Genomic DNA, 19,566 nt, shown 5'->3' with positions numbered 1-19,566 from the left:
GTGGGTGTGTGTGTGTGTGTGTGTGTGTGTGTGTGTGTGTGTGTGTGTGTGTGTGTGTGTCAGAAGTCAAAGTCAGAAGTCAGAAATACTTTATTCAGTAATGGTTTGCATTTTTACATTATTTAAATTCCCAAGCGTCTCGTAGGACGCGTGCGGGATATCACATTGCACATCGTACATATTACCTTATATTATTATATTGGCAGTCCAAACAGTGTCACTCAACCATTTATAAATAATTTTTCAAAGATACACAACATTCCGTAAGCAGTCAAAAGTATCATCAGAATTCATTAAATAATCATTATGTTAAATAAATAAACATCCATTACAGTGCTATAACAATTTTAAAAAATACAGACAAAAAATATTTACGAAAAAAATAATAAATATATACATTTAATGCATTTAACAAATTATGTTAACAAACCATACTTTAACAAACCCCTAAGTATATTCCCTTCCCAACCACGCACTGATATTACTCCACATTTTACTTACTTTTTAAACATAATAAATATCAATAACTAAAGCTATGTACTGAGCCGGTTCAATACCTATATCTCCCCGGCTCATGTGTGTTTTATATAGTGTATGTGTGTGTGGTTTATTGGCTGCAGAGGCCACTGACCATTTGAAGGCGTTTGGCCTTTCCGGTAGAGTGGCAAAGACTCCGAGCCGTGGTGTACAAGTTAGGAGTAGCTCCAAGTTAAAATTTTTGTTTAACTAAGTGTTTTATTTAGTTTTGCTGAGCTGTTCTCCTTCTAACATGTGCGGCTAAGTTTACGGCCCCTCACTGATGAGGTCCAGGAGATGAATTGATTTTCTGCTGTCATCTCTCCATCATGCGTGGTCGCAGAGAACCTTCGATTTTGCGCTCTGCTGAAGGACGGCCACCATGATGGACATTTCTACTAGTCAACATCTGTGATACCCTGCTCATATTCTTTATTTATTTGTTATTGTTATTGTTGCCATTTATATAGTTTATATTTTGTTATTTAATTTTAAGTTAGTTTTAGATATTATTTAGTTATTTCTTGGATTTCATTAGGAGCCCGCCCTTAGCCGAAGGATACCGGGTGGAATTGGCATTTCTTGTTTCAAATTATGGCGTTTCTAATTTTTTGTATGCAGGTGCACCTGACGAGGATTGTTTGAGGTATACTACTGCAGGCACTTTTTATTTTTTTTTTATTTATAGTATATATATATATATATTTATTTTTGACTGGATAGGCCTATATTGTGTCTTAGTAAATGAACCTGAGTATACTGACCACGGTGTTCTTTTTTACCTAGTTTGTTTTGATCCGGCATCCCGTTCGCCACCATGGGCGCGCGCTTCCCTGATGGTTTGCTGTGGGTGTGCGAGCGGCGATGTACGGTTTCAGTGGTAGCAGAGCGTGGTTAGCTGCTCTCTCAGCTGTCTCTCAGTTCTGGTTTTGTTTGTTGGTGTAGGTTAGTGTTAGGTAGGGGGAGGTTAGAGTACACAACTTTTTTTCATTAGGAGCTCGCCCTAGCACAGGATACTGGGTGGAATTGGTTTAGTGTCTTGCTTCCTGCAGACTTACCCTTTGCAGGGAGCAAGGGACTCTAAATTGCTTAACCGCTAAATTTATCTAACTGTACTCTACTTCTCCCCTATCAATGTGTTGTTTTGTTATATTTATTGCTTCTGTGTTTGTAGGTTGTGGTTAGTGTATATTTGCAGGGTATCCTTCTGTTAGGTAGCAGGTGTTGAGTTCTTCACTTGGACCTCGTCAGTGTAAGCCTTTTGTGAGTTGAGTCCACTTAGGTTACTAAGTAATTGTTGCGTACGCTTTGTTGTTATTGTTGTATTTATTTGTCTTAAATTGTTTGGTATGGCGTTTTCCCTGGTGCCTGAACATCTACGCAAGCCCGAGTTGGTTTTTGAGGTCCTGGCGAGAGGACAGAAGCCCGAGGGAGATGTGAGGGCATTAAGAGCTCAATTACGGGCTTGTATAGCGTTGGACCGCAGCTGGAATGCAGAGTTCCAAATTAACACAGAATTTGAGTTTTGTAAAACCCGAATGGAGGAATTAGAAGACGATATTAATTTTGAGTCACTTCCCATGTCCGGGTCAGCAAAGGCTAGATTGGCATCTCAGCATTTACATTGGCGTGACAGAATAGTTTTACTTATGTCAGCTCCTAGTTTAGACTCTGATATTAAAAAGTTGGGCTTTTTTCGGCCAGTAACAAATTAAAACAAGCCTTAGATGGTTTGAGTGAGGTGCGCTCGGTGAAAGAGAAGGGGGGTACTATTTACCGCTGTCACTCCAACGGAGGTTCCCACTACCATTACTTTTGCTAACCATCCACCGGCTCTTTCTTTCGAGCCTCCAGAGTTACTATGTCTCCGATGGGTAGTGGTGAGGCATCATCTATAGTTTGTGCCTTCCTTTTCTAGCTTTGGCAAACTGCCCCATCCTTTGGGGAGTGTTTTACAACTCTTCCCCAGAGTTGATGGGCTTGACACTAATTTACTTATCCATTTCCTTCTGGAAGTTTTTAAGCTAAGAGAATTTCCTGGTATGACAGATGCCATGCTTATGCAGATTTTAGCGCAGTTTTCCTTAAGGCCGCTTTTTGATCGCCTTCTAGACTGCCTTAAGAGAGGTGCCACCACCTTTGACCAGTTCCACGCCGAGATCTTGGAGTTCTTTGTACCTGCTCGGGTTAGGGAGCGCTTGCGGGTGGAACGCGTTTACCGTCCTCAGGCACCAGACGAGACGTTGAGCCATTTTGTCGGGGAGATACGGGATGTAGCCCGGGTGTTGCGCTTGAGCTTGAGCGAAACGGAGTTGGTGAGCCTTATTTTGGAGGGCGTTAAACCTGAAGAACGCTCCCGTTTGATTTTTTGTAGCCGTCCCGCATCTTTTGCGGATTTGGACCGCCTCTCCATCATCTCTAGAGGGGTTCAGGATGCGGAATGATCAAAGGGAGGCCATGTCGAGGCATCTTCCTCACTTGCCTCCGGGGCCGGTCCATGCTCCGGTGCAGTCTGAGCCAGCAGCTGCTCCTTCTCGTAGGCAGCCTCCTACCTGTTATGGCTGCAAGCAAGTGGGACATTATTACACCGTTTTGTCCACTTAATAAAAAAAAACTAGTAAGCTTGCGGACGAGTAAGCCCGACTCGTGCCGTAAAGGTAATTTTGAGGGCAAATATGTACCTGATTTTGATGGTAAAAGGGTAGCTGGTTTAATGCAGAACAGAAAGAAAGCAGAAAGAAATAGACTTGGGAACAGTTATCATCGTTGGCCGAGAGGGGAGGTTGCTGCTCTGGCTGCGCAGGGAGTAAGGGCTGCCCGCTCAACCTGCCCACAACTGGATGTACTTGTGGGGAATGTGGTGCAGAAGGCCCTGGTTGATTCTGGGTCAGCACGCAGCCTGATTTCTTTGTCGTTTTTTGAAGATCTAAAATCCTCTGGGCTAATACGGCAGGTTGAGCCTAGTTCAATTATCTGCTGGACTGCTTTCACGCACACCTTTACCTATTATTATCTGTAGTGCCCAGATTCACATCAAAATTTAATTATTTCTCTTGGGATTGGAGCTTTTTGGTGGCTAAGGACCTGACTTTTCCTTTCATCTTGGGAGCAGATTTTATCGGAAAAAAACTGGCATGATTTTGGATTTGGCCTCCAGTCATGTTTTCTTTGCTTTCGCCAGGCGGGTGCTCGTTCCCTTTTCAGATGTCGAGTCTCGTGGGACTGCTGCCTTAGAGATGGAAGATAAGAGCTTGACTCTTCTGACCAACTAGGACATCTTACGCCGAAAGAGGCTGAGGACATAAGGCAGATTTGTTCCAGTTTTCCTGAAGTCCTAACTGACAAACTGGGCACGACCAATCTCTTGGAATACGAGATTCGTCTTACAGACACCCGTCCTGTGCGTTCCCATCCATATAAGCTTGCTCCGCCCAAGATGGAAATTCTGAGAAATATGATTGATGATTTACTTAAGAGTGGGGTAATCGAGCCGTCTTGCTCAAATTTTTCCAGTCCAGCGTTTCTAGTGCCGAAACCTAATGGGAAGTCCAGATTGGTCCTGGATTATCGAAAGCTCAATGCTCAGATAGAAATTGACTCCGTGCCTCTCCCCGATTTGCATTCTGCTTTCGACTGGTTTGGTAAGGCCAAGTATTTCTCCATTTTTGATCTTATTCAGGCATATCATCAGATTCCTCTAAAAACACGAGTCTCGACCTCTCACTGCCTTTTGTGTGCCTTGGAATTTGTACCAGTTCACCCGAGTGCCAATGGGCTTGGCTGTGGGGGCCCAAACACTCACCAGACTCCTGGATTCTATCTTTCATGATGTCAAATTTAAGTTCGTGTTCAACTATCTGGATGACCTGCTTGTGTACAGTGAGAGTTATGAGGAGCACTTGACTCATCTAGAGGAAGTTATAACTAGGCTGCGAGAGTCTGGCCTTACCGTCAATCCTGAAAAGGTGAGTTTTGCTCAGCCTGAAATATCGTTTCTGGGTCATCTTGTCTCTTCTCGAGGTGTTTGTATTGATCCAGAGAGAACCCAGGCAATCAGGGAGTTTCCTCCTCCTAAGGATGCCAAGGGGATTGCCCGTTTTGTGGGAATGATAAATTTTTATCGTCGTTTCATCCCCAATGTTGCTGAAGTGGCGGCCCCTCTGAACTCTCTTAGGAAAAAGGGTGCCAAGTTTGAGTGGGGTGAAGCGCAACAGACTGCTTTTTGAGCAGCTGAAAGAGGCAGTGATGCAGCCTCCAGTCTTGGCTATGCCTGATTTCAGTCGTAAGTTCGTCTTGCAAACTGATGCTTCCTCCTTAGCCGTTGCTGCTGTTTTATCGCAAGAAGTAGATGGTATCCGGCAGCCCATAGCTTATGCTTCACGCACGTTAGCCCCTTGTGAGAAGAAGAGTTGTTCTGTTTATGAGCTGGAATGTTTGGCTGTCGTGTTTGGAATTAATAAGTTCAGGCGTTACCTAGAACATAAAGAATATTTGTTGGAAACCGACAACCAGGCACTTTCTTGGCTCCTTGCCCACCCCCGTCAGCTCGGGAAGATTGGTCGCTGGGTAGTCCAAATTTTTCTGCCCTTAAGTTCACAGTGCAGCACGTGCGAGGCACCCAAAATATCATAGCGGACACTCTGTCACGCATGTATCACTTACCCAACGACCACCAGAATTTATCAGAGCCGCCATGTTGTGGCGTGCTCCTAGACTTTCCTCTGGCATTTTCGGACATTGTTCCACACACCAACTTAAGGATCCCGAGCTGACTGCTATCATCAATGAGCTTAAAAAACGGAGGTGCCCACCCTCCTTATTTTCTGTACCGAGGTGCTCTAATGCTGCCGTGACAAGCAGCGGAGGAAAACCTAAGTTAGTGCTGCCAAGCTTTCTTGTACCGATGGTCTTTCAGTATTTTCATTCTTCTCCTGTGGGCGGACATCTAGGAATTCATAAGACCATCGTGAAGATTAGGGATCAGTTCATCTGGAAAGGTATGGACCGGGATATTGCAGCTCGAGTACGTTCTTGTGAACTGTGCTCGCTAAGCAAACCCGCTCAAAATACCAAGTTGGGTCTTTTGTTCATCTGAGGTGGCGGAAAAAAACCTTTGGAGAAGGTTTTCATTGACTATGTTGGGCCTCTCCCGCGTAGCAAGTCCGGAAATAAGTTCCTACTTGTTTGTGTGGATGCCTTCTCCAAGTTTGTTTTGATTGTTCCCATTGCGGAGTGCTACCGCGCAGCTCACGGTGCAAGCACTTCGTAACCATTTTTTTCAACACTTTGGAATCCCCGCCACCTTAGTTTTCCGATAATGGTTCACAGTTTGTCTCCAATATCTTTAAAAGAATGTGCTTTGGGCTCGGAATCCGCCATGTGACTACTTCCCCTTTCTATCCTCAGCCTTCTCACGCCGAACGGTTTAATCGCAATCTTCGATCTGCTCTCATTGCCTTGGTAGAAAGAGCAATGAGCCTCAGCCTTCTCACGCCGAAACGGTTTAATCGCAATCTTCGATCTGCTCTTCATTGCCTTTCATGCGGAAAATCAGACCACCTGGGATCAACAACTACCTTGGATCCAATTTGCCTTTAATACGGCCCAGCATGAAAGGCAATGAGAGGCAGATCGAAGATTGCGATTAAAACCGTTCGGCGTGAGATGGCTCGAGGATAGAAAGGGGGAAGTTAGTCACAAGGCGGTTACCTTTCGAGTTATTATTTGGCTTTCCGCCAAACAACCCTTTGGCGAACCTTTGGAAAATTAGCGATCTTCTGCCACCTCCTGGTACTCCCAATGTGAAAGCCACTTGGGAGGCCAGCCAGGCGGAATCTCATTCGGGCTAGGGAGTTAGTAAGGAGGAAGTAACAACCGAGGTCGTATTGCCAATCCCTTCCAGGTGGGGGGATCTAGTTTACTGCAAGGCTCACCCAGTCAGTTCGGCTGTGGATAAAAGAGCTGCTAAACTTTGCTAACAGGTGGACTGGTCCCCACCGCATCTTGAAGTTTCTGACTCCGGTGACTGCCCGACTGGGAGATCCTCAGTTCCGGGAAGATTTTCAGGAAGGCGCACATATCCCATCTGAAGCCTTGCCGGAGTCATCCGTGATTTCTCTTTTAGTCTGTGCGGGAGGGTTTTAGGTCCAGAGGCCTGATCACCTCTGCTCCTTCTTCCTGATCAAGGTTCCTGTTTTCTTCTTTGTACCCACGCAAACTCTTGGAGGGATTTCTTTGCCTCCAAACTGGATTTTCTTGGTTTTACCCTTCTGCAGGACTTCAGGGTTTCCGGTTTATAATTCTTCAACCATTGGGGGGAGAGGGCATTTCGTTTGGTTCTTCATTTTGAAGAAATTAACAGAGGGGGAGTTCCTCCTTTTGGGGGGGGGGTCTGAGCCGGTTCAATACCTATATCTCCCCGGCTCATGTGTGTTTTATATAGTGTATGTGTGTGTGGTTTTATTGGCTGCAGAGGCCACTGACCATTTGAAGGCGTTTGGCCTTTCCGGTAGAGTGGCAAAGACTCCGAGCCGTGGTGTAACAAGTTAGGAGTAGCTCCAAGTTAAAATTTTTGTTTAACTAAGTGTTTTATTTAGTTTTGCTGAGCTGTTCTCCTTTCTAACATGTGCGGCTAAGTTTACGGCCCCTCACTGATGAGGTCCAGGAGATGAATTGATTTTCTGCTGTCATCTCTCCATCATGCGTGGTCCGCAGAGAACCTTCGATTTTGCGCTCTGCTGAAGGACGGCCACCATGATGGACATTTCTACTAGTCAAACATCTGTGATTACCCTGCTCATATTCTTTATTTATTTGTTATTGTTTATTGTTGCCATTTATATAGTTTATATTTTGTTTATTTAATTTTAAGTTAGTTTTTAGATATTATTTAGTTTATTTCTTGGATTTCATTAGGAGCCCGCCCTTAGCCGAAGGATACCGGGTGGAATTGGCATTTCTTGTTTCAAATTATGGCGTTTCTAATTTTTTGTATGCAGGTTGCACCTGACGAGGATTGTTTGAGGTATACTACTGCAGGCACTTTTTATTTTTTTGTTATTTATAGTATATATATATATTTATTTTTGACTGGATAGGCCTATATTGTGTCTTAGTAAATGAACCTGAGTTATACTGACCACGGTGTTCTTTTTTTACCTAGTTTGTTTTGATCCGGCATCCCGTTCGCCACCATGGGCTCAAAAATAATTTCGTTACCAAAATTTTCAACTAAAATTGTTGAATACTCTACGTCCCTTGTAACAAAATTGGTTTCTACTTCTTTCTTTAGTTAAATTTGGGTACTAGAATTTTAATAAATTGAGAGGCCCTAGTCCCTCTATTGACAAACTTTCAGAGTAAATTTATTGAAATATTTATGTGTGTATGATAAACAGCTTTAGTTATAAATTTGGTTTAAAAGTTAAAATATTTTTCTCTTGAAATATGTAACTTAATCTGTCTCTTATACTTATGGAAAAAAATTATTCGGAGTGATTTTCGCTGGCAGCTAATTATACTTTTTAGAATTGTTGTGTATGTACCACCGTAAATAATAATTCCATATCTTAAAGTTGCTTTCGAACCACGAGTGATATAATCTGACTAAATAACCACTTTCTAAATAACCCCTCATATGATATAAAGAATAATTTATCGATATCAACTTACCACTCAACTGAGCAATATGCTGATTCCACCTCAGATCTCTGTCGACAACCATCCCCAAGTAGGTGACAGAGTCCACGATACTGATATATGAACAGTTACATGAATACAAACAACTATGAGGGTGGCAGTAAAGCTTATAATCATTCTGCAGTTCAATAAGCTCTTATTTTGGTTAAAGAATAAAATACATTTAGATTTATCAAAAGCTTATTGTCAACTAACCAGCTAGATATCTTGATTAGATCATCTTGAATATTAATTTTTAATGAGTTTTTTATTATATGCAGAGCAGAGAAAGGGCCGTATCATTGGCGTATGCAAATATTTTAGAATTTAGTTACAATTTTTAATAAATTATTAATAAATATTAAGAATATTACTGGGCCCAATATTCCTCCTTGTGCCGGTTCCATTACATCAATTCCAAAACATCGCTTTTAATATTATTTATTTTAACTACCTGCTTCCTACCTTTAGAAAAAGAAGTTAACTAGTTCAAAGCGCTTCCCCCCCTATCCCATACTTCTTAAATTTACACAAAAGTATAATCAATGTCCAACACATCAAACGCCTTTTTAAAATCCAAATAAACTGCCAAAAGTATATTTATACTTATCAGAATTTTCAACAATTTCACTGACGTGCCTAACCAATGCTGCATCAGTACCTTTACCTGTTAAGAAACCAAATTGGTGCTCCGAAAAAAAAATCATTGTCGCAAAAATATTTTAACAGTTGGTCTTTGATTAGTGATTCTAATATTTTAGCTAACGTACTGATAACAGAGATAGGACGATAAGAACCGACCTGCGTTGCGTCACCTGACTTAAATACAGGGACTATAACTGCAGTTTTAAAACTCATCTGGAACAATACCCTCCCTTAGTGATTTTGAAAATATGTTATAAAGTACGGGTGCAAATATGTTAATATTTTTCTTTCATTAAAACAATATTTATACCGTCAAGGCCACAACTAAACTTATTTTCCATGCCATTTATCTTGTTAACCACATCAGAGAGTTGAATATGAAACTCGTTAAGCAATACATTTATATTGCGTATGATCCTCCAGAAATAGGTCCTGGCCAAATTCATCCTGCCTTAATTTAGAAACTATACTTGTAAAATACTCATTAAAAATATTCCCCACCATGCGCTCATTACCCCCACCTTCATCACGGCATCGCCAACAACAATTTCATCAATACTATTTTTCTTTCTTTTAAGAATTTTCTTTACAACGTTCCAGTATTTTTTCGAGTCACCATTACAAGCCTTAATGAGATTGGAATAATACCTCTTTTTACTCGTCTAATTTGTTTGGTTACTGTTCTGGATAATTCTCCAAATCGATTTCTTAAAACTAGGTTATCTCTGTTTTTTGTATATTCTTTAAAACACAATTCTTACGATTTATTTAAACACAACCAGATACATTAGTAATCCCATTCACTCCTCCTTCTATTTTTATACTGTTAATTTTTTTCAAAATTACAGGATGCTGTGAAACATTTGACCATCAAATATTGAAAAAATTCTTTAACACAATCAATCCCCCACATGAGGGCTGGAAGATAGATCTCTTGCGCTCTAGTCGGCTAATAATAGTTGCCGCTTTAATAGCTCATTATTAGATACACCGTGGACGAAAGTTATCTTTGGCATTTTACATTCATGATTCCAGATTAAAATTATACACTGAGGAGCATTAAATGGTCAGTAATGCCCATGTTTCCTCCAACATTAACAATTAGTAACATTTTAAAGGGTTTGGAGTTAAGTATTTCAGTGCGTGGTCCAAACAAGAACTTACACCTACATCTATTCTACGTGCGGACAGTCAAAACCAGATTCAAAAAACCAATTTAAGAAGAAACGTTGTGCGCCTCAAAGTAATTCCACCTTATTAATACAAAGGTTGGATCATTTTTAAATTTTAAAATCTTTTAACAAAATCAGGTTTTGAAACTGCTTTATAAGTTAACCTCTACACCTTTCTATAAAATTCACACCTAATAATTTGAAAAATTTAATCAAGACATGATCTATTAATTTGGGTTAGGTCAATAACAAACATTAAACAATTGTCTCTAAGACTGGTTGGGCTGCAGGATGAAGTGGGTTTGCTGCTAAACAAAGGTTAGTGTCGAGTGTACATGATAACAACCGCCCCGCCGATGATTTATTCTGGCCGGAAGTTGTAAATACCACAAGTCATAGCCCGCCGCGATATTGTACCGCCCCCTCCTCACACCCCCTTGATCCAGCACTTCAGTTAAAAACTTAATTAACTTGATATTTCAATGAAAGACTATTTAAATAAAACCAAAAAATTCATACCGGAAAATGTTTCCTGGGGGGGGGGGGGGTGGGGGGGGGGGGGGGTGGGGGGGGGGGGGGGTGGGGGGGGGGGGGGGTGGGGGGGGGGGGGGGTGGGGGGGGGGGGGGGTGGGGATCAAAACATAATTTTTACATACAATGATAATTTAAATTTAGACGATAACTACATTAAACCTGTTAAGCTCTTGGGGATTGTAACTTGACAGTAAACTTAGCTGGAGGCCACATGTGGAAGGTATCTGTAAAAAACTTTCTAGAGTAATCTTTCTCCTACGTAAAAGTTAAGTACTGTGTTAATTTTGAAGCATTGTTAATGACCTACTTTGGGACTGTTTCATATACACCTTTGTTATGGTATCCGTCTATGGGGCAACTCTGGTGCCTCCAAAAACGTTTTCTTGTGGCAAAAAAAGGCAATCAGGTTAATGGCAGATCTTTTTAATCAAGAGTCCTGCAGACAGTCTTTTTGTAATTTTAAAATAATGACTCTTGCTTGTATTTATATTATATCAGAATTTAGTGTTTATTAGAGAAAATATCAACATCCTTTATCCCTCATGAGTTAGTACATGATTACAACACTAGGTTTCGATATAATCTTGTAGTTCCTCAAGTAAGACTAACTCTCGGACTTATAATAGTTACAATTCCCAACAAACTAGATTATTCAATAAACTATCATTAGCATAAGAGAACTACCGATTAATAAGTTTAAATTCAGGATTTCAGCTTGGCGACAAAAGCTTTTTATTCTGTTGACGAGTACATGAAGTGCAACATGTTTGATCTGTTACAAAATACATGTGGTTAATGTAACTAAATAGTAGTAAGTAAATTAGTTTTTATGTGAAATGTTTTTTCAAGACGAAGCCTATTGTAACTGAAAATATTATTTAATGGCCAATAAAGATCTTGAATCTTGCATAAACACACACACACACACACACACACACACACACACACACACACACATGTATATATATATATATAAGTAGATAGTAATATGGGGTTCCTGGCGCACTTTCGGAGCCGACCGAAAAGCAATGTAAAATACTGTTCAATGTACCATAAAGGAAGCTGAGAAATAACACAGCAAATCTCAATGAAAAATTAACCGAATCTACAGTCGTTCGTCTCCAAAAGCGATCGGTACATTACTATCTACTCCTGAGGAATGAAAAAAATTAACCGAATCTGAGCTTCTACTTTCTTAAGCTGTGCTTTGTAAAATGTTGTCAAATCTGCTACGAATAAAGGATTTATCTTAATAAAATTTAATCAATTTAAAACATTTTTACTAAAAACATACTGTACTTTAATAAAAAACTTTTCTACTAAATAAACAACATGAACTCACCAAGCTCTCTTCAGTTTCTAGCATTTCAAAAACTTACAAAGAAAGACCAATTTTAACGAGTTCAACGAATTACCAAAACATTTTAAAGAACAGTTGATACTTTCCTTAAATGATACAGAATTCAAAGAACTTGTAAAGTCTTTTGCAGAAAAAACGTCTAATGGAGTGTTTGTTACTATCGGCAAAAAAAAACTAAAAAAAGTAAGGGATTTACATATTTAATATAATTACGAAAGATATTGAAAAGAAAGTAAAAAATAAACAAACAGAGAGTTTTCATCGTTTTTTTTATGACATTTTTCCCATATTATACGTTCTTTCAAGATAATCAAGACTTAATTGATGAATTTCTTAGGAATTTTTGTGAGTATCAAGATTTATCAACACAATTCATTAAAGAGCATTATAGAATTTTTCTTATAGAATATAGCCACATTTTGTGTGAAACAAAAGGTATTACTGTAGATAATATTCCATGTGATTCCTATGAAGAAAGACACCAACTATGGTTATCAAAAACAGTACTATGACGTGGGGAGGGACTGCAAGTTTTAGAGTTAAGGACTTTATTCTACAAAGTTAATTGTTATAATTTCTTTATCTTTTATAGTCTTCTTTCCAGTAACAATCAAGTGTAATTTTTCATTTTTGTTTAATTCTTTAATCTTTTTTTCATCCAAAACAGTCAAAAATCTGTTCGGCAAGTGTACTTTACAATCTTCCAACTCGGCAATTATTGTAAACCCGAAATTTATCTTTCATTTTCTCCAAATTCAAGATTCTATGTTTCTTCCTTTCTTCCAATTCATTTAACTTCTTATTACTCTTTAAACTTACATTCTCCAATATCATTTAACTCTTTCAAGAACTCCATTTAAATAGAAAAAATTCAAAGACGGAAAAAATGAAATTTCGCTAACCTTCACTCGAGAAGTCGGGGAGAATGTGAGTAAAACCGCATTCTTTTCAAGAGGTTCTTCGTTTAATTTCTCCAAATGTACTATAAAATCATCGAGGATTTTCTGGTTCAAAATCATAAACAAATTCTACATCTAGATAATAAAAAAATACAGGGTAATATCTTTTCATAATAAACGTGTGTATCGATACCTACAAACCTAATGTATTCTTTGAAAAGGAAAATAATTTTGTCAATGGTTCCAAGAGATAAGTAAATATTTTTATTCTGTTTTCTAAATTCTGTAACAAATTTTGTTTGCTTCTTGTCTCCATATTGCAATTTTGTAAGCAGATTATTCAAATGTGTTAGTTTATTTCGAAATTTCTTAGGGTTTAGGTCTTTCGCACAAAATTAAATTACAACCTCTACAAACTAAATACCTTTTATCAATAATTTCTCCTCTATTACAACACTTGTAAACAGTTGGCATTATACTCTTCCATTTAAACAAAAAGATCTTTTTATAAATGGAGATTATGGAACTAAGTCTGCCGAGATATAAATTTTTCAGCGCAAATGTTTGTGTTTACATTTCTACAACAGAGATAAATAGAAATAATTTCATTCTATTGTACAACTATTTAGGATATTATGTGTACGATTATAAAGATTATTACGGGAGAAATCGGGATTTTTCAGTGGCGAAAGAGTATATTTTTGAAATATTAGAAGGAATGAAAGAGAATAATATGAAACATCATTAACTACTGAATTTCTCTAATATCGTTCTTAATCACATCATAGGCTAAAAAATTTCTCAGAGACAACAACAACATAACAAATCGCGTTTGTAACAGCTTTTTGAAAATCCATATTGATAATTATATCGTTCTTTTGAACCAGAAATATTTGTCAAACTCTTTGTTGTATCAATGACATAAATAGGTCTATTCGCTAAAAATTCTTTAGGATTGTAATACATTTCCTTATTATTACAGTAAACTTTCTTAAAATCTTGATACATCTGATACATGATTCTGAAAAGACCTCCGGAAATGTTTAAATTTTGTAATTCATCTGGATAATAAGAACCGTTCAATTTTACTCTGATATTTTTTTACATCCAAACTATCAAACTTTGAAGGATTTTTTTCTTGATTATTCTGTCTATCTGTTTGAAAACCTATGATAACGAACTTGGGATTGAAGATATTTCTATAAATATTTGTGATATCGAACGAATAAGTTGTTCCGGAAATACCTTTTTGTTCAATACATTGCCAATCTAGAAAATTAAACATAATGTTTTGACTTTTTGTAATTTCATCAATCAACCTTATTTTACTCGTGGTTTTATAATCAATCATTGGAACTCTAATAAAAAAATCTGTAATTGTTATTTTTCCATCAACAGGCATAACATTTCCAGTTGCAGTCTTCAGAATCACATCATCGTCTTCTGCTCTTATAAAACTTAGATAAAATCCTCCTTTATAGATCGGAATAGTAACATTTTCAAAAAATCCTAATCCAAAATGAGATAAATTTCCAGCTGCTTCAAAAACACCAAATTTAAAATCTGATTCAAAGCCATTAGAAGTTTGAGAAATAACATCACTTTTTGAATACGAAATAGTTCCTTTAATAGTGCTTAATTGACCACAGTTTTCGACTTCTTCTATCAATTTATTGTGTTTTCTTACTTCAATCTTAGAAAATAAAAACGGTATAAAATTATCGATTAATCTAACATTATCAGTTCCAAGATATGCTTGACCATCTTGTTTTGTTAAAGTTCCAGAAATATAAAACTGGAAGTTAGACGAGCAAAAGTTATCTCCAAAATCAATATTAAACTCAGTTCTTTTATTCGGTTCATTCAAATGTTGTTTACTAATTGGATAGAAATTTTTAAACTCCGCCCTTTCAATATCACTAGCATACTTTCTGTAGTCCGCCATTTAATAAGAGAAAATTTAGAAATTTTAAACATCGTGTATCATTTTTTCATCGATCTAATGTACGTTTTTATAAGAAAAGATATAAATTTTAGTAAAATAATTAAAAAGATTAGAGTCATTTTTAATGATCTACTTCGTCATATTCAGGATTCTCTTCCTTAAATTTTGCGATCTCGGTCACATATTTCAATAAAATCTGCACAGGATAGTAACCGCTATCTATAATATTGTTCCAATCAACTGTATCTTTATTTTCATCCAAAAACTTTATACTCAAGTGTTGATAGAGACAAAGAACAGACATATGATCTTTTAATTGATAATGTATATTTTCTTGAATGAACTCTGATGATAAAGTTTGATATTTAGCAATGTTATACCAATTCAATTTGTTTACGTATAATCTCATCATATCTTCGGATAATTCATATTTTTGAGAAATATCATCCCAATGTTCTTTTTTCAAATCTCTTTCGTGTTGCATTATAAAAAGATCGAAAGCACTGTAATGTCCCGCCATCTCTATTTATTAAGAAAAAATTTCAAAATCAAGTTTTCATAAATTGGCTCTTTTTAGCGTTACATTCAGCACATTTTCCAGAAATTCTTTTAACTCCATTGATGTTTGCATAGTATTTTATATCATTCGTTTCAGTTTTTTCTTTGCACCTCACACAATATATGAGCGCCATTTATATAAGGAAAATTAGTCATCGTAACCACCTACTCCATTAAATCTGTTGTCGATGTTTTCAAAAGTTTTATCGACATCTTCTTTAAATTTATTAAAGTTTTCTTCTAGTTTATTTACTTTATCGAGATATAAAGAGTATCGATCATCTATTCTTTTAAGTAATTCATTATTATGTGTTACTTTCTCATTGAAACGTGTACTAAAAATCTTCAAAAAAGTTTATTTTCTCATTAAAACTTGTATCAAAATTTTTCAGAATTTTTGTAACTGCTACACTAATTATTTCATTAACAGTATTTTTATATATATCAAAGTTTTCTTCTAGTTTATTTACTTTATCAAGTAATTCACCAACATCGTCTACTGATCTTCTATTTCTGGCTTCTAACTTGTCATAGACTTCTGTTGTAAAATCTTTAACATGCTGTTTATGATTCTCGTAATTTTTGTTTAGTTCATTAAACATTTTAATATGATCTTCTAATTGAATCATTACAACAACATCAAATGGATTAATTCCTTTACTAACACTGCTAATTCTTTTTCCTTTAAAATCTAAGGCATTTTTAACATTCGGATCATGTAAATCAACAATATCGATGTTTTCTGATAATTTTAGAGGTTTTAAAATTTGTTCTTTAACAACAACATCATGTTTGTCAATACCAGGTCGAACACCGACAATTCTTTTCTTATTAGCCAAACTAACATAATTCTTTTCAACTTTGATCGCTTTAGTAATTTCATCAGCTTTTTCGATATGAGACATTAAATTGGTAAATAATTTTTTTACACCATCATCAACTTCTTTTTCCAATGTTTTTATTTTATCAGCAACTTCATTTGAACTCATGAAATTTGCAAGTTTGTTATCATATTCTGCTTTAAAATCTTCAATCTCGACAGCAAACATATCTGAATCTGGAAGGTTTTGTAATACATTTTCTAACTTGTTATCAAACTCATTTCTCAAACTATCAAAATTCAAACTATTATCTACATTTTGAATAATTTGTGTTCCAAATACGTCAAAAATATTTTGTGAATCCATATTTATTAAGTAATAATTTGTTAACAACTTCTTTAAAATCTTTACCAGTACTCAGTTCATTCAAAACAAAAACACATAAATGACCACAAATTGGGGGATCTTTATAGTCTTGAATCTGAGAATCATTGTAGTAGACGCTTGATTTTTTCAAATATTTAATCAATTCTATAGGTGGTTTGTCCTCAATTCTTCCATACGAATCAAAATAACATGCATTCTTATCATTTTTATAATAACAAATCCAATGTGTTCCACTTCCCATAATCGAGTCTAAATTCACAATTCCACATTCAAATTTCTTAACTTTTTCAGGTAATGTATCTCTCATGAAGATTCCTCTAAAATGTTTAATATTTTTGCAGATTTCTTCCAATTCCCCGAATGTTAAAGGTTTAAAATTTTTTTTTTTCAATGTTTGATTTCACGTAATTCAAAGTTTTTTCATCTAATCCAGATCCTGTAACATCTTCCAACTCTTTATCTAACCAATTTAAAATGTTTCGAACAATAGGAATCACATCCTTTTTAACGATTGGAGCAGCTTTACGAACATAAGGAACAACATTTTTAACAACTGGAATATTTTCTCCAAAATCTAATAAATCTTTCAAAAGTCCACCATTTTTAAGTTCTTTCAACTGATTATAAGAAAATTCTATTCTGGTTCCTTTATTGTTTTTCTTATGTTTTTCGAGTTTATTGTATTGTCTATGTGTTAAAAATATCTTATCTTCGCCATTTTTTAGTTGATCTATTTTAAATTGAATACTAACGGGTATTTTCTTCTTAAAAGCGGATTTTATTTTTTCTTTCTGATTTTTGCTGAAATTTACGTTCACCTCCATTTATATAGTTAAAATTTCAAGTTCTCTTCGATTTCCCATTCCTAGTTTTCTCTTCAAAAACATTGCTCCAGCTGTTGGAAGCGCAACAAATCTTTCACCTAAACTAGCATCTTTTGATAAAAAATCTATCCATTGCCTTATCTTGCAAAACTTTATCTGCGATATGTCTGGAATTTGTGTCTCTATGTTTTGCATAAAAAATATCGTGTTCCATAGCAGCTTGATCTAATTTATTTATACCAGGATCTCCTCTTTTTAGTCTTTTTTTCGAGTTTTTGTGCCAGGCCCCAGATACTGATAAGTTGGTACGTGTAATTCAAAAGGTAAATTGTTGATAAAATCATTCAAAAGTCCACTACCCTCAATCATAGATGAACTTATTGCCGGCAAACAAACTCGTTTTAAATATTTAATTCCATCAGGTTTTTCAATCATTTCATCAAGTTTGTTCGAAATAAAATCTTTAATCGCTTTCTTTTCGTTCAAAAAATTGTTGTTTCCAGCCTTTTCTTGAGCATAAATATAATTAATAATTCCATCGAGTTTTGTCAAATCGTCGATATATCTGTATTCAATCTTATTATCACTGTATTTTCTTACACCTGATCCTTCGATTCGTTTTTTCCCAAATTGGTTTAATCAAATTGAGATATTTTTTACCTTTACTTGACTTTGGTTTCTTAGTTGATGGATCATTATTTTTGTAAATTGAATCAGATTTCCATAAAATTTCAGTATACTTTTTCAAGTCTTCTTCAGAATATAAACCGTCTTTTGGAACATCAGTGCCTGTTAATAATCTCCATAAACCTTGAGTTCCTTCATATGTTTTTTCATTAATAATGATATCATTATGCTCAAAATTCACGGGCAAATTTCCAATCATAAAACTTTTCTTTTTTCTGTCCCAATACAAACCAAATTTATCATCCTTTGCTCTAGGAAGAAATTTTTTTACCAATTTCACCAATTATTATATCCGTCGTTCCAGGACTTATTGGTTCAACTATGGTAGAGTCTTCAATGATTCGAGGTCTAAATGGTGTTGAAGATGGTAATTTTGGCAATTCAAACTCAGATTCTGGTATCGAAATATCAGCAAATTGTCGTACAACTGGAACCAAATTCATTAAATTTTGATTATCGCTTAAAACATTTTCAATTTTGCCCTCAACATTTTTTATTGCAGATGTTACAGGTTGATTAATTTTTTGAATAAATTCTTGTTCTTTTTCATCAATTCGAATCTGTTCTTTAAATTCTTTGATTAATTTCTTTTCGATTTGATCCAAGTTTTTTCGCTTCTTCAGAAGTTACGTTCGCCATTTATTTAGGAAAATTTTGAAACGTAAACGTGGAACGTGGAAACGTGAACACGAAACGTGAACACGGAACGTAAACGTGAACGTGGAACGTAAAACGTGAACGTGGAACGTGGAAACGTGAACACGAAACGAGAACACGAAACGTGGAACGTAAAACGTGAACGTGAAACGTAAAAACGTGAACGTGGAACGTAAAAACGAGAACACGAAACGTAAACGTGAACGTAAAAACATGAAAACAACTAGATTATCACACGTTTATATTGGAAAATTTATTCAAATATTTACCATTTTTAGGCTTCAAAGTTAGATTAATTGTTAAAAATCCGTAGTCTTCCTTCCAAATTTTATCACATAACTCAATAAAAGTGGTTAAAACTCATATCAGATCCCACATAATTGTTATAAATCTTTCTCGAATAGTGATCATCTTGCTTAAAAAATACACAACATATTCAGGTTATTTCTTATAACCTTGTTTATCAACCTTTGAAAAGCATTGGGAAAGATAGATACAAGATATGTTTTTGTGACGGGACATTACGAAATATTTCCTTAATAACGTCCTGATTTTCCAAAATACAATCATCAAAAACGATTAACGAATTGGGTTTTACATTCGCTTAACGGAACTATGTCCTCAGAAGCATTATAAAAATGTGATATTTTTTTGTTTAAGTTTTTCTCAATATTTTCAAATCTTTCTTGTAATTTTTTTTATAGGCGTCTTGTTCTAAAGATTTACTAAAAACATACAAATTGGAATAAGGAATCAACCTATTGTAGATAAAATTCAATAATAAAGTTGTTTTTCCACATCCACTTGAACCAACAATTAACAATCTGATTGGTTGATCTTTCTTATTTTCTTCAAACGTTTGAAGTTTTATCTGATCTTTTTGC

This window comes from Homalodisca vitripennis, chromosome 1 (assembly GCF_021130785.1).
Source record: "Homalodisca vitripennis isolate AUS2020 chromosome 1, UT_GWSS_2.1, whole genome shotgun sequence".
Classification (NCBI taxonomy): domain Eukaryota; kingdom Metazoa; phylum Arthropoda; class Insecta; order Hemiptera; family Cicadellidae; genus Homalodisca; species Homalodisca vitripennis.
The sequence above is the reverse complement of the archived record's forward strand: the minus strand, read 5'-3'. Positions refer to the sequence as shown.